The sequence below is a fragment of the Grammomys surdaster genome, unplaced genomic scaffold (assembly GCF_004785775.1).
Source record: "Grammomys surdaster isolate TR1022 unplaced genomic scaffold, NIH_TR_1.0 67, whole genome shotgun sequence".
NCBI classification, from domain to species: domain Eukaryota; kingdom Metazoa; phylum Chordata; class Mammalia; order Rodentia; family Muridae; genus Grammomys; species Grammomys surdaster.
The window spans coordinates 21,859,547-21,877,637 of NW_021604569.1; the positions used below are offsets into that span (position 1 = coordinate 21,859,547).

The window sequence follows — 18,091 nt, forward strand, 5'->3', positions numbered from 1 at the left end:
GTGGTCTGAAAACCCTAGGTGCCTCTTCCCAGTCTTTCTTAACAGTCACTGTCTCAGGTGAGAAAAAAAATGAATATTCTTTTCAGATTGACCGATTAACTCAGGGTGTTAAAATGCTTTGCTTTATTTGGTTTTGGTTTTATAGGGTTTTTTGTTTGTTTTCAAGACAGGGTTTCTCTGTGTAGCCCTGGCTATCCTGGAACTGCAGACCAAACTGGCCTCAAACTCAGAGACTGATTGGTCTGTCTCTGCCTCCTAAGTGGTGGGGCTAAAGGGGTGTGCCATCACCAACCAGCCATTATTGGTTTAGTTTGGTTTGTTTTCTTAAGGTCTGGTTTTACTATGTAGCTCTGGCTGCCCTGGAAGTCATTCTGTAGACCAGGCTTGCCTCAAATTCAAAGACATCCATCTGCCTCTGCCTCCTGAGTGCTGGGATTAAAGGCATGTGCCACCATTGCCTAGCTTTTGGGTTTATTTCTTAAGATTCAAAATTGGCAACTTTGTCTTCAAATTGAGAACAGAATTCTGTCCAGCATACCTAAGCTCTCAGTGTTGGTTCTGCTGCTGTCTATCTTCCACAGTCAAGAGCCCAAGACCTGCACTGCATGTACAGAAGGCCTTGTGCCAGGAAGAGGGTGCTGCCACCTGCAGCCTGCTGGCTCTCTGCTGTTCCTGGGGTGAGGGAGCAGAGCTCTTCACAGGCCAACTCACCTTGTGGCTGTGGGGATGATCTGCAGAATGGGAACAGTCACACCCCAGCCCAGGCTGTGAATATCACTGCAAGGTCAGCCTCTGGATTTCTGGATGGTCTTCTGCCTGGTAGGTTAGCATTTGCCAGTTGGTCAAGATTAAAGATACCTGGAGGTAGCCTTGCTTCGCTTCCTACTGCATCTCCATACTGTTTTGCAAAGAGCAAGAAAAGGCCCTTAGTGCAACTTTTCATGTTAATTATAGGAGCAAGTAGCTCTTCCAAAGATGTATGGCCTGTGGCTACCCCATCTGTCTCCAGTCCCCCAACCTGAGACTGGCACAAGGTAGCTTCTCCCTGTTGACAACAGTTGTCATTCACCTGAACCCTCAACAACCCAGACATGGGTGCTTAAGTGGCTCCCCAACCCTTTGCTGAGAAGAAGGGTCTACCTCCTAGTAAAGGCATTATATAAAGTCAGGGTAGGAAAGAGCCAGGGGAAGAAATATTCAACCCTCCACCAGGGGCACCAAGGATGCTTGGCCACTTTGTTCTGGTAGCAGAGTAAGTACCTGGGCCACAGGGCCTAAAGTGGATACTACACCTGCCTGCCTGACATCATTTTGCTTTCTGTGTGTACCAGCCTCCTCCAGCACAGGCAAGAGTTAACCTCACACCTCTGCAGAAATAACCTGTACCTCAAGATTTCCCACCCTTAACTCTATGTAACACCTGGTTTTTGAGACCTCCCACCCCTCCCAAATCACTTGTGTCCGTTTACCCCTTAGGTCACAAACTGGTGTGTGCTAGCCTCAAGTTCAAAGCCAGGCCTGGCCTGTCTCTCTGGCTGGTTTTCAATGTGTGGTAGTGAGTACTCATGCATCTGTAATGTTTTCAGTGGTAGTCTGCTTTGAAGAGGCAAGAATCACCCCATGCTAGTGAGTCCCTTGCTGCTTGTCTTCAGAAAGCAGTTTTCAGTTAAAGAGATACCTTTGTATCTTGACTGGTAATGCTCCTTTCTGCCTGCCCTGAAGGTGTGAGTGTGGGTATGTTTCCCAGCTGTTTCCCTTGTTGCCCTTTGCCAGTTCCCTAATTTGTGAACCCTTCTGCCTTTCCTGGATCTCCTCATTTGGGGCCCTAGTGGTGTGCAAACTACTAGGTCTGACTCTTCCATAGGCATCTGACATCAACCATGCCAGCAGATACTGTCCTGCCTGTATGGCCACTCACAGACTGCAGAGATGGCCACAGCTGGTATCCCAGGTATCTGCTCCTGATTGGACCAGCAGGGTGTAAAGACATGGTTGGTTTTCTCAAGTAGCAGGTTTGGAGCCAGTTCCAGAAACATTTCCAGATGTTTCCCCTGGGCTGAGGGGATAGATGGGTCAATTGGTAAAATGTTGCTGCACACGTGTGAGGGTGAGTTCAGGTTCACAGATAAAGCTAGGTGAGAGAGTAATGGTGTAATTCCTGAGGAGCTAGAGACCAGGGTCCCTAGAGCTTGCTGGCCAGCCAGTCTCACAAATAGGCAAGCTCCATGTTTAGTGGGAAAGCCTTGTCATCAGAAAGTAAGGTGAAGGAAAAAGAGGAAGACACCTGGTGATTAGAAAGTTGACACCAAGAAACCTGTCTAATGAAGTTCACCACCCCTTCCAGGATTAAGTCATTGGACAAACTCCTTTTAATGGACTCCTACTGTACCCTCACCCTACAGCACTCATGTGTCTAAGTAGGACCCTTAGTTTCACATACATTTCGTGGCCCTTAAATCTGACTCCGAGAGTCCATGCGCACCATTTCTTCCTGCCTTCCCCTACACTACACTCTTGTGACCACACTGTGGGCCCTGGAACTCAGTCCCTTTTGAGGCCTGTAGCAGATCAGAGAGGACCATACTGGACTTCAAAACCCATCGTTTGAGCTTATGTGTAAAGTGCAAGTGTGTGGGTCCTTGTTCAAAAGAGCCAAGAATTTGAAGTTTGCTGTAGCAGCGTTTTCGAGAGTGCAGCAGGCCTGGTGACCACTCATGGGAGCCTCTTCTACACAGGCCCCTCCTGCTGGTAACAGCTTACCTCGCTTAGCCCTGATAGTGCTGCCCTCCCTCTCTCACCATGTTACAGCAGTTGGGAAACTTAGGAACGCCCCCTATCTTTGCCCCAAGATGATGACCAGAATTTCCATGATGTCATTTTTAAATTGTATAAATAGGTGACTGTTTATCCTTACCTTGCCTCTGTGAGCTGGCTCTGTGGCTTCCCTCGGAGGAGGCTTTCTGAAAGGAATATTACTTTAATTATCTTCTGCAGGTGAGTGTTTTGGGTGATCTGGATTTCTTTCACTCTTGAAGGTGGAGCTATGGTAGAATCTCCTGCAGGCTCCCCTCATATTTATGGCCCTCTTCCTTCCTTCCTTCCTTCCTTCCTTCCTTCCTTCCTTCCTTCCTTCCTTCCTTCCTTCTTTCCTCTCTTTCTTTCTTTCTTTCTTTCTTTCTTTCTTTCTTTCTTTCTTTCTTTCTTTCTTTCTTTCTTTCTATTTTTAGTCTTTTGTGCTGGGTGAGGAGTTGAGAATGTTGTGTATTACCACTTTGTGGTAAAGTCAAACAGGCTTTGACATTTTATTAGATGGGTTTCTTGTGCCTCAATGTCTTCAACTACTTTGTGTATTTTATCTTCATTTCCTAACTACAGCACAGAGACAGGCTAGGTAGAGCTCTTTCTACTCCTGGCCTCATTTCCAAGGCCCAACCCTGTTGTCCCTGCGGTGCCTGGTGGCAGCTTCCATGCTCCCTGGCTTGCAAACAAGTGCCTGTCTACTGCCTGTTGAGACTACCTTTCTCATCACAGGACAGTAACTGCTTAAGATACTCTAGGCTTCTTGTTTTGCATCCAGCTTATGTAATGATGTGCAAAAACACCAGCATCTAGCCTGTCTGCAACCTGGCTGAACCTCCTGACTCTGCCTGTGTAATGACAGCATACACAGGCCTGGTGGGGTAGATCTGAGAGAAGGCATAGGTGGAAGTATGGATGCAAAGGGACCCAATCCCTATATCCCACCTAGACCCTGCCTTCTCTCTGGTCAAGAGCCATCTAATACCTTAAGACACATTGTGAAGCAGGCTAAGTACCCTCACAGAGTGAAGAGGGATTCCTGTCTATACAGTGAGAATCAATAACCTTAGAAGAATCAGATTCAAATCTACTCAGCCAAGAAGATGCTCTAGAAATCTCAATATACTTGGACCAAAAGCCTCCCTGGGGCCAGCTGGAAGAAACACAGTGTGGGAGCCAGCTTCATGGAGTCCTTCACTAGAGTCCTGACAAGCAGATAGAAAGGCACTAGAGACCCAAGGATTGCCTCCTGCACGCTTGTCCCTGATGCTGGCTAACAGCAGAAGAGCTTGTCATGTAGCATGGTCCAAAACTTAGGTGGGAGGAAAGTAGGGAGAAACCACTGCAGAGGGCATTTAACTTGAGCCTTTCCACCCTCCTGCTAGGATGACAACCTTAGACACTCTCCTCCCCTCTGGGAAGACCCTGTGTTCACACTTCACCTTGATCTGCACACTGGGATATACTTTAGGTTCTAACCCAATGGTTCTCAACATGTAGGTTGTAATCCTCCTTCACTGGGGTCATATAACCAGAAGTCCTGCATATCAGATATTTATAATTCATAACCACAGCAAAATGACAGAAAGTATCAATGAAAATGGTTCTATGGTGGTTGGCACCACATGAGGAATTGTATTGAAGGGCTGTAGAAACCGCACTGGGAAGATTGAGAACCACTGCTTTAACCCCATTAGAACTCAGAGCTGGTGTTCCAGAACACCTCAACCCAGACACAACAGAACCTTCATCATAGCCCTGCTTTCTCAGAATAGATAGCTGCCCAATTGGCCTTAGGCTTTGCCAACAGCCTATTTGACCTTGGAGTCATGGACTCTTGATAAGAGATGACAGATTTCAGTCTTTGTGCTAAATGATGTTTTGGTGAACCGAATGCACAGATCCCACTGGTAAATGAGAGTGCCGGAGCCATGGCTCACAAAGCAGCCCAGGGGTGGACAGACACTAAAGTCCCAAACTACCCAGGTGGTTATAACTTTGAGGACTCATGACCCCAAGGGCCCTTATGAGGGATGGAACTGTATCTTGAAGGCACTAGTCTTGTGTCAAGTTTTTCTAGATTCCTGAGGGCTCCAGGAGGGCAGGAGCTCAAGTTCAGGGGATGGGATGCAGACAAGACGCCCAATCCAGCAAGACTCCCAGAGCCTGGTGCCCTCACTGCAGCTCTATGCTCTATGCCCACATTGCTGCCTCCTCTCCTTTCCCTGCCCTCTTACTCTGTTTGCTCTAGGACTCCCAGGCTGACATAGGAGGCCTGAACCATTTGTACACAACATCTGGGGCTAATACTGCAAAGGTACCCATTCACTTCAGCCACTAAGGACTTCTAGATCTACATTCAACAGCCATCTATGACACAACATGCCCATTTTCTCTGTTGCCTCCATACCAGCTAGATGGTGTACACTTTCTGGATGATCTGAATACTAGTCAAGATGGAGGTACCCCTACAGGGGGTTAGAGAGATAGTCCTGTACTTACCTAAACTATAAAAGGATGCGCACCTGCTGAGTCCTTAGCAGCTCCCTACTTAAACCATAGGAAATCTACAATTAGAAGGCCTAATGATCCCCTAGTCTCTCCCATTGGAGGGCTCACCTAGGATGCCTCAGACCCATCTAGATTTCTCTTCCTTTAATCCTTAATTTTTCAACTGCTACCTCTGTGCCCATTTTTGCTTTTTCTGCTTGCTAGACTACAAAGCTTCAAATATTACTTCAGAGTGCCCCCTCCCAGCCTAGAAAAACCTACCAATCCCCTTTCCTCCCCCCATTCACCTTTGGCATACTTCCCCACCTCTATCAGGAAGCTTTTTTTTTTTTTAATAATTTTTATTTTATGCATGTAATGACTTTTTTAAACTTTGTGTTTGGTTTTTTTTTTTTTTGTTTTTTTGTTTTTTTTTTTTTGGTTTTTCGAGACAGGGTTTCTCTGTGTAGCCCTGGCTGTCCTGGAACTCACTCTGTAGACCAGGCTGGCCTCGAACTCAGAAATCCACCTGCCTCTGCCTCCCAAGTGCTGGGACTAAAGGCGTGTGCCACCACCGCCCGGCTATCAGGAAGCTTTTGTGTTTACATTTTGTTTTGTTGTTGTTTGTTTTTCGAGGCAAGGTTTCTCTGTATAGCCTTGGCTGTCCCGAACACACTCTGTAGACCAGGCTGGCCGCGAACTCAGAAATCCACCTGCCTCTGCCTCCCAAGTGCTGGGATTAAAGGCGTGCGCCACCACTGCCTGGTTTTGTGTTTACATTTTTATTGTGGCAAAATACACATTATATAAAATTATCTTGTGTTATACTTTGTATGTGTTCACATGTGTGCACATGTTCACATGCATTTGAAATTAGTTCTCATTCTACCATGTGGGTCCCTTGGGTGGAACTCTAGTGGTCAGTCACGAGCCTTTACCTGCTGAGCCATCTTGAAGGCTCCACTTTGACCAGTTGTATGATCCTATAGTGGCACAGCCATCACCGGCATCCATAACCAGCACTTTTAAAAAACATAAACTTTAATTTGTTGCTGGTATTAAATAGATGAAATGTTACAAAAGGCCCTTTTCTAGGTTCTTGGAAGAGTTAAAAGCCAGTGGGTCTTCACTGTAGGGGCAACTGGCTGTAGCAAGTGGCAAGGTTGACCACTGCAGTACCCACTGTCCCCATCCCACAGTTCCCCTGCAGGGTCAAGGCACAGGATGGTGGCCCTGTGGCTCTTTAGCCAGCCTACCTGGTCTGTTACTGCATAGGAGTGGGAGGAACTGGTGGACTCCAGTGTGAAGCATTTGGGTTAGAGGTTCAACAGGTCTATCCAGTCTGAGGGCAGAGCCAGGGACGATCTGCTGACAAACTTGAGTGAGGGCTGTGGGAGGAGACTTGGAATGTCCAACTGAGAGTGGGCTGCTCTGTTGTTGGTCTCTGTAGGGAGGAGTATCTAGGATCTGGATGTAGCTGAGAGATGGGCCTAGTAGAACGTCTGCCATGGAGATATAAGTGGCCAGGATGAAATTATTCTGTGGGCCTGGCTGTCATACCCTACCATGATTACCTTTCACACATGGTTGCCTTTCATATATAGCCAAAAATAATCCTAGATGGGATTCACAAGTGCATAGTTGTGAAGGTGCCTCCCCAGTGCACACAGCACAAGATCAAAACCAGAGTGCATTAGATTCCACCAAGTCTGTCCCCGCCCCTCTGTGTGTGTGTGTGTGTGTGTAGCTGTTCCACAGAAACAGCCAGAATCAGTATAGAAATGTGTGGTCTCTACAGTCCTTTATACTTCCTTATAGCTACCCTGCCCTGACTGTGGAGACCATGAACTTACTTTCTCTCACTATAGTTAATCATTTCATGTGTGGTTTATATGGAATTGTTAAGTAGTTTATTATTTTTGTTGAGACTGGTGTTTTCACTCACCAGCATTTCCCTGATGCCCACTCAGGCCCACTCAGGTTGCTGTGTGTGTTGAGGTTTATTGTTTTCTCTTGCAGAATAGCCTGCCTGAATATGTGGGTGTACCATAGCTTAACATCCACTCATCAAAGGACATTTGCGTTGAATAGTTTCTGAGACAGGAGAGAAAGAAAGAGGACATAAGAAAGGAAATTATACACACACACACACACACACACCACCACCACCACCACCACCACCACTACTCAAAAAACCTGGAATCTGCTTGAACCTCATTCACTGAGAATCAAAAATTCTACCAAGTTTAACATTTGTTTAAGGCCTCTTTCTCCCCCCCCTCTCTCCCTCCTTCTCTCCCCCTCCCTCCTTCTCTCCCTCTCTCCCTCTCTCCTTCTCTCTCTCTCTCTCTCTCCCCTTCCATTTTTCTTATTTACGGTAGGGGTTGTTGTTTTCACAGAGTACTCTCTGTGTGACTCTGGCTGTTCTGGAACTCTGGCCTCAGCTTACAGAGATCTCTCTGCCTCTGCCTTCCGAGTGCCAGGATAAAACGTGTGTGCCAACATCATCTTTCTTTCTTTCCCATCTGTAAACCCGTAAAAGATATTCTAAATCCCTTATGTAAGCTGAGTGGCCCGTAGTTTTACTTTGCCAGATTTTAATCCTCTCCAAGGCATCTTCAGAGCCATCCTACAATCATTTATCAAAAGAGAAAGGGCCTAGCATGATGGTGCGTGCCTTTAATCCCAGCACTGAGGACAGGGAAGCACGTGGATTTCTGTGAGTTCAAAGCCAGCTTGGTCTACATAGCAAGTTCCAGGCCAGCCAGGGCTACATAGACCCTGGAAGTGGGAAGAGAGAAATTTCTTAGCAACTCTTGGTATAGCTTGAGTGCCACCAAAATTTATTTATATATATATCTATATATATATATATATATCTATATATATATATATATATATATATAATGCTAAGGTATATAATTCTGGCTGTCCCTTCAGAAGCCCATATCCATGATTGGGTATGTTATATTCTTTCTCTGAGTGTCTCTTAACTCCCTTGATGAAAGTCTATGTTTGAATAAATATCTTTTGCCAGGCATGGTACCTTTAATACCAGTACTGTGAGTTTGAAGCCAGCCTGATCTATGAAGCTAGTTGAGGCAAGTCTATGCGTGCTACATAGTAAGACCTTTAAAAAAAAAAAGTCTTTTAATACTTAGCAACTCTTGAGGTTGGGAATATGGCTCATTTAGTAAGGCAGTAATGTGGTTGCCATGGAAGCATAAAGACCTGTTTGGATAACCAGCACTCATTTAAAAAGCCAGTTGTAGTAGCACACACTATAATCCCAGCCTGGGAAAGCAGACAAAAAAGATCATTGGAGCTTACCAACCAGTGTAACCAGTTGGCGAGTTTCAGGATCAATTAGAAATGCTGTCTCAAAAAAATAAGAAGGATAGAGAAATAGTTCTCCAGTTAAGAACACTGGCTGTTTTTTGCTAGAGGACTGAAGTTCAATTCCCAGCCCCAATGTGGTGACTCACAACCATCTGTAACTACAGCTCCAGGGGACCTGATGCCCTCTTCTGGGCTCTACAAGTGCCAGATGTGTACACAGTGTACAGATGTACACGTAGGCAAGATGCCTAACAGCAACATCTGCCTCCACATGAGTGTGCATACATGGATATGCAAAAATTTTATAACTCCTCTTTAAAAGGTATGCATATTCTTGGGTGCTTTTCTGTTTTTAATAAGCTCCAACTTTGCTTGTGCTGGTTTGCCATGACATTCTTTCTGCACTGAAGTCAAGGATCAAGTTTTACCTGTGTTGAGGTCTCTAGTAAAAAATAAAAGAATGCTTAAGAGTGCCAAAGGAGACCCGGGGAGCTGAGCCTCAGGTCCCTGTTGCCAATGGCAGTTTCCAGGTTGGTTTTCCTATCACAAACAAAGCTGTTATTAACATTCATATACAGGCTTTTGAGTAAACAGACATCTTTATATCTTTGGAATAAATACCCCAGAATGTGATTGCTAGGTCACATGTTTAAGTATATGTGTAACTTTATTAAAGCTGTCAGACTGTTTCCAGAGCAGCTGTACCATTCACATCCCCACCAGCAACACCAAGAGCTTCAGTTTCTCTGCATCAGTGCCCAGATTGTCTGATGCTGTGATAAGCAGAGTAGTGGCTCCACACAAGTCCTGTCCCAATTCCCAGACCCTGTGTTGGGCAGGGGGGGATCAAGGTTACAGGTAGAATTTAGGTTTCCACCAGTTGACCCTGAACAACAGATTATTCTGGATTCCTGGGTGGGACCAGAATAATCACCTGGTTCCATAAACTCAGTGAGTTAGAAGAATCAGAAAGACATGCTGTGGATACTTGACCTTCCTCTGTGATGGAATGTGATCATGAACTCCAGGACTTCTGACCTTTTAGACTGTGGCATACTTTGTTCTTTCGTAAGACTAATTTTGTTAGTTTGCTACAGGAAATGCTACAGGTTCGAACAGGATTGTTTTGTCTGTTTTTTTAAAATAAGGTCTCCTATGTAGACCAGGCTGACCTGAAACTCTGAGAGATCTGCCTACCCCCAAGTTCTGGGACTAAAGGTGTGCCATTGCATCTGACATCAGTAAATGTTTTGTGTCCCTCCTAATAGCTATGTGAAGGCATCCTCCGATTTAATGTGCATGACTCCAGTGACTTTGAGTATTAAGCATCTTCTCATGTGCTTTCTGTCACACATGGTGAAAATTCTGGAGTCTTGGCCAAGTTCTAATTGAATCCATTGTTTTTTTTTCCTTTTTTTTATAAAAGTCAAATTATGTACATTTTTATATCTTCCAGGTAAAAGTCATCTGCTGGCTATGTAATTTAATGTTTTCCCATGGATACATACATACATACATACAATCATGCTTTTATGCACAACAATCAATATAGAAGACTTCTATGTCCCCAAAAAGTGTGCAGCAACTGACACAAGCTGGTATCTTCCAATTTGACTCAGTTTTCATACTGTCTACCTGGCCATAACATTGGATCATACAGATTGAGGGCTTGGTCTCCATGATTATCCCCTCTTCGGATATCAATCACAAGCTCCAAGTGTTTCCCCTGTGCTGCTGAGTGACTGGCTATAACCTTGGTTTCTAGAACTTTCTGCTCAGGTTCAGTTCATTTGCTTGGGCAACTTACAGAATTGAGGGAAATTCCTAGATACTTTACAGGCATTAACACAATATACAGATAAAGGACTCAGAGCAATATGTATGGGGAGGGGCCTTTCCTAGAACTACAGCCAGGAGCTTTCACAAGTTTTAACTGTCCAGAACCTCCTGAAACTGGCTACTGTGTCTGAATGGGATTTGATGAAGGCTCATTGGTGATCAGTATTATTTTTAGTCCTTTCATGTCCAGAGGTTGGTGGGATGGACTTTGTAGTAGCCACCAGCCATCCTTCAGCTACCTAGGATACCGCAGCCACAAAGTTATCACTAGCACACAAAAGACACGATCACTCCAACAGGTTCCAAGGATTTTTGGAGTTTGCATGTCTAGAAATCTATAGGAAATCCAAATATATATTCCACAACGTCATAGTAGTTAGTAATTTATCACTTTTACATAGTCTTGCTGTCCCTCAACAGAAGTTTTTAATGTTGATAAGATCCAGTGTTTCAAGATTTCCATTTATGAATCAGGCTTCTGATGTCAGGTCTAAAAAAAAAAAAAATCTTTTCATTATCCTAGATCTCAAAGACTTTCTCTTTGAGATCCTACATTTTTCTTGAAGTTTTGTTGTATATTTTATATTTAAGTCTAAAGTCCATCTTGAATGAATCTTTATGTAAAATGTGAAGATTTTGATTTGCAAGCCTTTCGTTGTTTTCATGATGCCTCCTGATTCAGCACTGTTCACTGAAAGGACACAGTCTTCCCTCCATTGGAGTCCCTTTGTTCCTTTTCAAAGTGAATCGAGGTGGCTGGCAAGATGTCCAGGTGCTTGCCACCAAGCCTGACGACTTGAGTTTCGTTCCCAGAACCCTCATGGTAGAAGGAGAGACTCGACTCTTGACAGATATCCTCTGGCCTCTATATGTGCATACATGTGTGCATATCCATCCATACAAATAAATAGAGTTAATAAAAGGTTGGAAAGTGAGGTTTTGTAACAGGAACAGATCAGAGTCCAGAGTGACTCCCTCTGAGATTTCCAGGATCTTGTGTTCCAGAACAAAGAGTTGTACCAAGGACATATGGATAGTGATATAAATGAGACAATTTAAGAAAAGGGCTGGTATGGTAGTACAGACCTTTAATCCCAGCACTCAGCATGCAGAGGCAGGTGCATGTGGATCGCTTACGGATTTGAGGCCATCATGGTCTACATTACTGAGTTCTGGGACAGCCAAGGCTACATAACAAAACATAAAAAAAGAAAGAGAAAAAGGCAAGATACTCCCAAAATGGAAGTTAGCTGGGACATGTCCAAAGTCAAAGGCCCCAAAGCTCCACCCCCACCCCACCGCAGAACCATGACTTGTTCAGGTAATATCCTTTACCCTCTCCCACCTTTCTTTGTTATATCATTATTCTTTAGAACATGCTCTGTCTCTTACTTGGAGCTCTTGTGGGGAAAGGTTTTCAGTCTTTCTGGCAACTGGCGTTTATATTAGAATTGATGCCTTTCTTTCTCCATGACCAACCTACCCTATTGCCATAGAGTGCTAGTGAGTGCCCATGATTCTAGCTACTGGAGAAGCTGAAGCAGCAGAATCATTTGACCACTTGAGTCCAAGAGAATATCCTGGGACACAGTGAAATACTCAACCAAAAGGAGAAGAAGAAACATTGGACATATTTTCTGTTGAGTTCCATTCATCTGTGTAGCTACCCTTCCACCAATACTACTGCTTTAATTCTGTACTTTGTAGGCCCAACATATTGAAGCCTGTTTTTTTGTCTTTCACTTATTGTATGCTCTTTGCACATAAATTTTAGAGTTTAGAGCAAATATGTATGTCTACAAAAAGCCATGTTAAAGGTTGCATTTTCAAGGCAGACTCACCACAGAGCTCTCAAACTCATAGTCCTCACTTCAGCCTCATAACTTCAGTGTTGTTATGTCCAGCACCTTGTTGAGATTCTAATATAAGAACTAGATTAAACCTATAAGTCAGTTTGAAAGATTTGACCTCTGCCATGTTGAGTCTTCCGAGCCATTAGCATGGTATGTTTCCAAGCATTCAAATCAATGATTTAGTTCATTATTGCCTAAGGGCTTCTCTTGCTGTGATAAACTACCATGACCAAAAGCAACTTGGGGAAGAAAGAATTAATTTCGTCTTACAGCTTACAATCTATCATTGAGGGAAGTTGGGACAGGAACTCAAAGCAAGAAAACCTGTAGGCAGGAACTGATGCAGAAGCCATGATAGAATACTGCCTACTGGCTTGCTCACCATGGCTTGTTTAGCTTGCTTTCTTATACCATCTAGGACCACCTGCCTGGGGTGACACCACCCACAATGGGCTGGAGCTTCCCACAATATTCACTACAAAATACTCTACAGGCCAATCTTATGGAAACATTTTTCCTAATTAAAGTTCCCTCTTCTCAGATAACTCTAACTTGTATCAAGTTAGGAAACTCAACCAGGATAATTATCATTTTATAATTTAATATATTCTGCACATTTTGTTTGTATGTGGGTATGTATATATGTATGTATACATGCATGCATGCATGTCAGAGTTCTCTAGAGAAACTGATGGAGTGAATTTATGCATATTAAAAGGGGATTTATTAGAGAAGTTTACAGGCTGTGGCTTAGTTAATCCAACAATTGCTGTCTCCTGATGGAAAGGTCAAGAATCTAATAGTTGTTCAGTCCATGAGGCTGGACATCTCAAGTGATCTTCAATATATACTGGGATCCCAAAGACGTAGGTTCTAATAACAACAAAAGGTTGCCTCAGTAGCAGGATTTATTTTTAAATGAATGACTTAAGGGGGAAAATTGGGTACAGAAATATAGACTAGAAAATAAATACAAATGTAAGCTGTTTTACTAATTATTTTATAGCCACAAACTTGTACAGAGGATGATGTCCTGTATAAAACACAACAAATTCAAACGAGGTGTTCCCTTAGCAAGGCTGAGGATTCGATCTCTGGTATTTGGAATTTAGGATGCAGCCCTTGTTTTTGGAGGGATCGCTACGTGTTCCCAGTGCTTTTAACCAGATTTGAACAGAAGAATGGCCACCTGACCCAGGTAGAAGTAGATGAAGTACCTGATTTTGTGTGTCACGTGACTACCAAAGTTGCACCCAACAACGCAGTGCCTGGTGGGGTTGTGCTTTTTGTCAAACTCCTTGATATGGGCGGCAATATCCTTCTCTGTGTTGTACTTCTCCAGCACCTGAGTGCCGCGCTCCACCAGAGGCTTGTTGCATGTCTTCTGACAAGTCTGCATTTTTGATCACCGCCTTCTGGTTGCACATGGTCACCATGGAACAGGGGCCAGCAGGCTGCTGGGAGCTCCTGGGGAAGGTGCTGGCACTGCTCAAGCAGCAGAGAGCTGTTGCTACCGAAGCCGTGGCGCCTCCGCCTGTCTTGTTTATATAGGCGGCCACGAGAAGGCGTGGCCGGGTTTGCAGTGGTCTCCCGACCTCAAATGATCCAATGAAGAAAAATCCCCCTCAGCTGTGCCCCGATGCTTGGGGTTCCTTTGATTCCAAGTATAGTGCAGTTGACCACCAAGGTTTGGTGTTTTCTGTTAGTTATAGAAATGAAACAAACTTTTGTGTGTTGGTTTTAGATCCTGCAGCCTTACTAAACTCCCTGGTTCTAGGATCTCCTGTTGCACTGGCTAGAACTTCAAGTACTATGTTGACAAGGACTGTGGGTGTGCATTTTCTTTACTTCTCCACAACTGAGGTAGAAATTATTCCCGTCTGTTATTACTAGGTACAGACCCCCTTAATGGTTGAAGAAATTTCTGTTTGCTGAGCCCAAAAGGTTATGCACTGAAGGTTTGATTCCCAGGACAGCAGTATTCAGAAGTGGGATATATTTGAAGTAATAGGATGGGCAAGTGAAGACAGTGGGTTAGTTCACTGATGGAGCATTAAATTGATGAGCTGTTGAAAGGCAACAGAAGCAGAAGGTAAGACCTACTACAAGGAAAGGGCCTTCTAAAAAGATTGATTTTTATTATGTGTAAGTGGTAGCTATGTACATATGAATCCAGGTGCTCTCAGAGGCCAGAAGAGGGCATTAGATCCCTTGGAGCTGGAGTCACAGGCAGTCCTGAGCTCCTGTAGGTGCTGGGAACCCAACTCTGCAGGGGGAGCACGCAGTCTTAACCACTGAGTAGTCACAGCAGCCTGAGCAGCGTCTTTAGGGACATGCAGCTGAAAGCTATACTCTTAGCTTTCTTCCTAACTCTTCCCTCTCCTTATCTCTGTCTCCCTCTCTTCCCTCCCTCTCTACCTGCTCTGCTGAATACAACTCTTCATGGTGTTGCCTCACTGTGACCTAGAAACAGAAGCCAAGTGACCCAAAATTGAAACCTGGGTCAAAATAAAACCTTCTTACTTTAGATGGATATTCTTGAGTAGTTTGTCACATCTCAGTGATGGAAATCTCTCATAAACACAGGCACGAGCACGTACGTATGTGTTCTCTCTCTCTCTCTCTCTCTCTCTCTCTCTCTCTCTCTCACACACACACACACACACACACACACCCCTACACCCCTTCTTGGAAGATTTGTCTTTTTTATAGATTTATTTTTACTTTATGTGTACGAGTGTTTCCTTGTAGTGCACATCGGGAGCCCATGAAGGCCAGAAGAGGGCATTAGAGCTCCTGGAACTGGAGTTAGAAGCAGTCTAAGACCCCTGACCTGGGTTCTGGGAACTGCACCCAGGTCTTGGGCAAGAGCGGTAAGCTTTGTATAGCTGTCTTAGTGGTTGCTTTTGGCATTACCATAGGTGGACATCTGTGGCTCATTATCCTATTGGTGTCCGTACCTCGTCGTTTTTACTAAGTGTCCAAACCTGAGTTCCATTAATGTTCCTTTTCCCTCTCAGATTTAAGAATGGAATTGTTGAAGGATTCCTTCTACTCCAAGAAGCCACATCAGATGGTATTGTAGTTTTTGGTTTAGCCATTGGATGTGACTAACAAAATCTATGACATGAACAGTCTGCTTTGCCTGCCTTACTTTTATTCATTCGTTACATTAAAGTTTTTTTCTCTTCATGAATGTGTATGTGAGAGTGCACCTATGGAGGCATTCACAGAGGCCAGAGGATGGCATCATCCTCTGGAGCTGGAGTTACAGGCACTTGGGAGCTGCCTGACAAGGGTGCTAGGAATCAAACTTGGATCCTCTGGGAGAGCAGCAAGTGCTTTAACTGTGAAGCTGACTCTTCAGTCAAGTGTCCTTCTTGTTGCTTCCCTTTTCCCTGTAACCTTTGCTTGTTTGGAACATTTAACCCTTGAGGTTAGGTTGCAGGAATCAATTCTCCTTTTTCTTTTTCATCTGGAGTTGTATTTTCTCCACACTCCTGAAAGGGTTTTTGCTGGATATCAAGTTTTTGGGTAAGAGAGTTTTGTTTGGCTTGTTGGTTCATTTGTTTGTTTGTTTGTTTTTCAGCACTTGGAAAACTCTTCTGCTTCTGACTATGGTAGATTCCAGAGAGACTTACTGTCGTATGGACTGTGTTCCTTTGTGGGTAATACACCAGCTTCTCTTGGGATGCTGTAACTTCTTCCCTTTGCCTTGAATTTTTAGAACTTTAATAATGTGATGTGGATTGATTTGGGTTTATATTATTTGGCAGTTGATCCACTTCTTAAAACTGTAGGTTTGATCCCTTTGTGACAGTTGGAGTGCTTTCAAACATGTTTTGGGTAATTTTTGACCCCTAACTCTTTCCTCATCATCACTCAACTCTCCAGTGATAAGAGTGTAAGATCTGGCCGGGTGGTGGTGGCGCATGCCTTTAATCCCAGCATTTGGGAGGCAGAGGCAGGTGGATTTCTGAGTTCTCTGTAGGCCAGCCTGGTCTACAGAGTGAGTTCCAGGACAGCCAGGGCTACACAGAGAAACCCTGTCTCAAAAAAAAAAAAAAAGAAAGAAAGAAAAGAAAAACAAAAACAAAAAGAATGTAAGATCTGCTTTCCCCCACACGTTCCTGAGGCCTTGTGCGTTTCTTTTTTCCAGTCTGTTCCTAGCTGTTGATGAGTAAATCCCATTGACCTGCCTTGAGGGCTGCCACCTCGGTCCTCACCAGTGTACTCCTGAGTCCATGCAGCCAGGCTTTAAATCCAGGGGCTGTATTTCTCAGTTTTATGTTTTTCACTTGGGTTCTTTTCTTTTAAAAAAATAAACTTAGGGAATGGAGAGATGGCTCAGCAGTTAAGAGCATGCACTGCTCAGGCTGGAAAGATGGCTCAGCGGTTAAGAGCACTGACTGTTCTTCCAGAGGTCCTAAGTTCAATTCCCAGCAACTACATGGTGGCTCACAACCATCTATAATGGGATCTAATGCCCTCTTCTAGTGTGTCTGAAACAGCTACAGTGTATTCACATACATAAAATAAATAAAGAATTCTTAAAAAAAATAGCATGCACTGTTCTTCTAGAAAACCCAAGTTTTGTTGGCAGTGCAGCTGGCTCACAACCACCTATAAGTTCAGCTCCAGGAACTCTAGCTTCCTAGTGCACCTGCATACATGTGCAAATACCACACACACACACACACACACACACACACACACACACACATATATAAATATGACCGATAAAATACAAAAGCCAGTTATGGTGTCTTAATACCTTTAATATTAACACTTGGAAGGTAGAGGCAGGTAGACCTCTGTGAGTCTTGGTCTACATAGTGAATTCCTGGACAGCCAAGACCGCATAGGAAGACCCTGTCTCAGAAACAAAACAAACAATAAATAAATGTATCAAGTGTTTTGCTGAGATTTCCTATTTCTACAATTAGTTCAAAATAATCCATAACTTTTTTGTCTGAGCATTTTAATGATAGCTGCTTTCCAGTCTCTGTGAGACAGTTGTGGCGTTGAGTCCTCCCAGCATGAACATCAGTTGATTGCTTCTCTTAAATTGTAGTTTTCCCAGCTCCTGGTATTGTTAGTGATCTTGGATTAAATCATGGAAATGTTGGTGGTTATCCTAAGGGATTCTCTTTCCTCTTTAGGTTGCTTTAGAAGGGAGTTGTCCTTTTTAGGTATAACCTGAGCAAGCATCTAGACTACTTTGTAAGCTACAGTTTCATTGGCATGTCAGTTTCAGAGACCCTGCATTACTGTTGTGGTGTGCTGCTTACCACAGTAGATGGTCCTTCTACTGGGCTTGGGCTCTGTGGAGAGATGGGCTGTATTGAGTCTCCCTTCCCTTCAATGCCCTTATAGAACACAGAGTCCTAGCTCTGGTTGGCTCTATTTCCCAGTCCTTTGACAAGATGTAGATTTTCCTGTGGTTGGCTTATTTTCTGTTATTCCTGCAGAAAATTTGCACTGTAGGGCTCTGTGCCTAACCTGAGCACGTGGGAGCTAAGACAGCAACCCAGAGAGTTGCCACAGTGGAGCTCTCAAGAACCAATGTCTCAGCCAGTCTGGTGCTTTCTTTTCAGCTCTCTGGGTTCCTCTGTGTGTTGAATGGTGTCAAGGAGAAGAGTTGGAGAAAGTGGGTCTGTGCTGTCTCGTCCTCACACTGGAAGCCCAGTTCTGCATCTCATCCTGGTATTTTTTTTCTTCCCAAAGAAGGTAATTGTGGGCAGCAGTCCACATAGAAAGTTCCTGGGCTT

At 44.1% G+C, this 18,091-nt stretch overlaps 1 pseudogene; it reads right to left on the bottom strand.

Moving 5' to 3' along the window:
* Positions 1-13,479: 13,479 nt before the first annotated feature.
* On the bottom strand, positions 13,480-13,747 carry LOC114630936 (annotated as a pseudogene).
* Between the last annotated feature and the right edge of the window lie 4,344 nt (positions 13,748-18,091).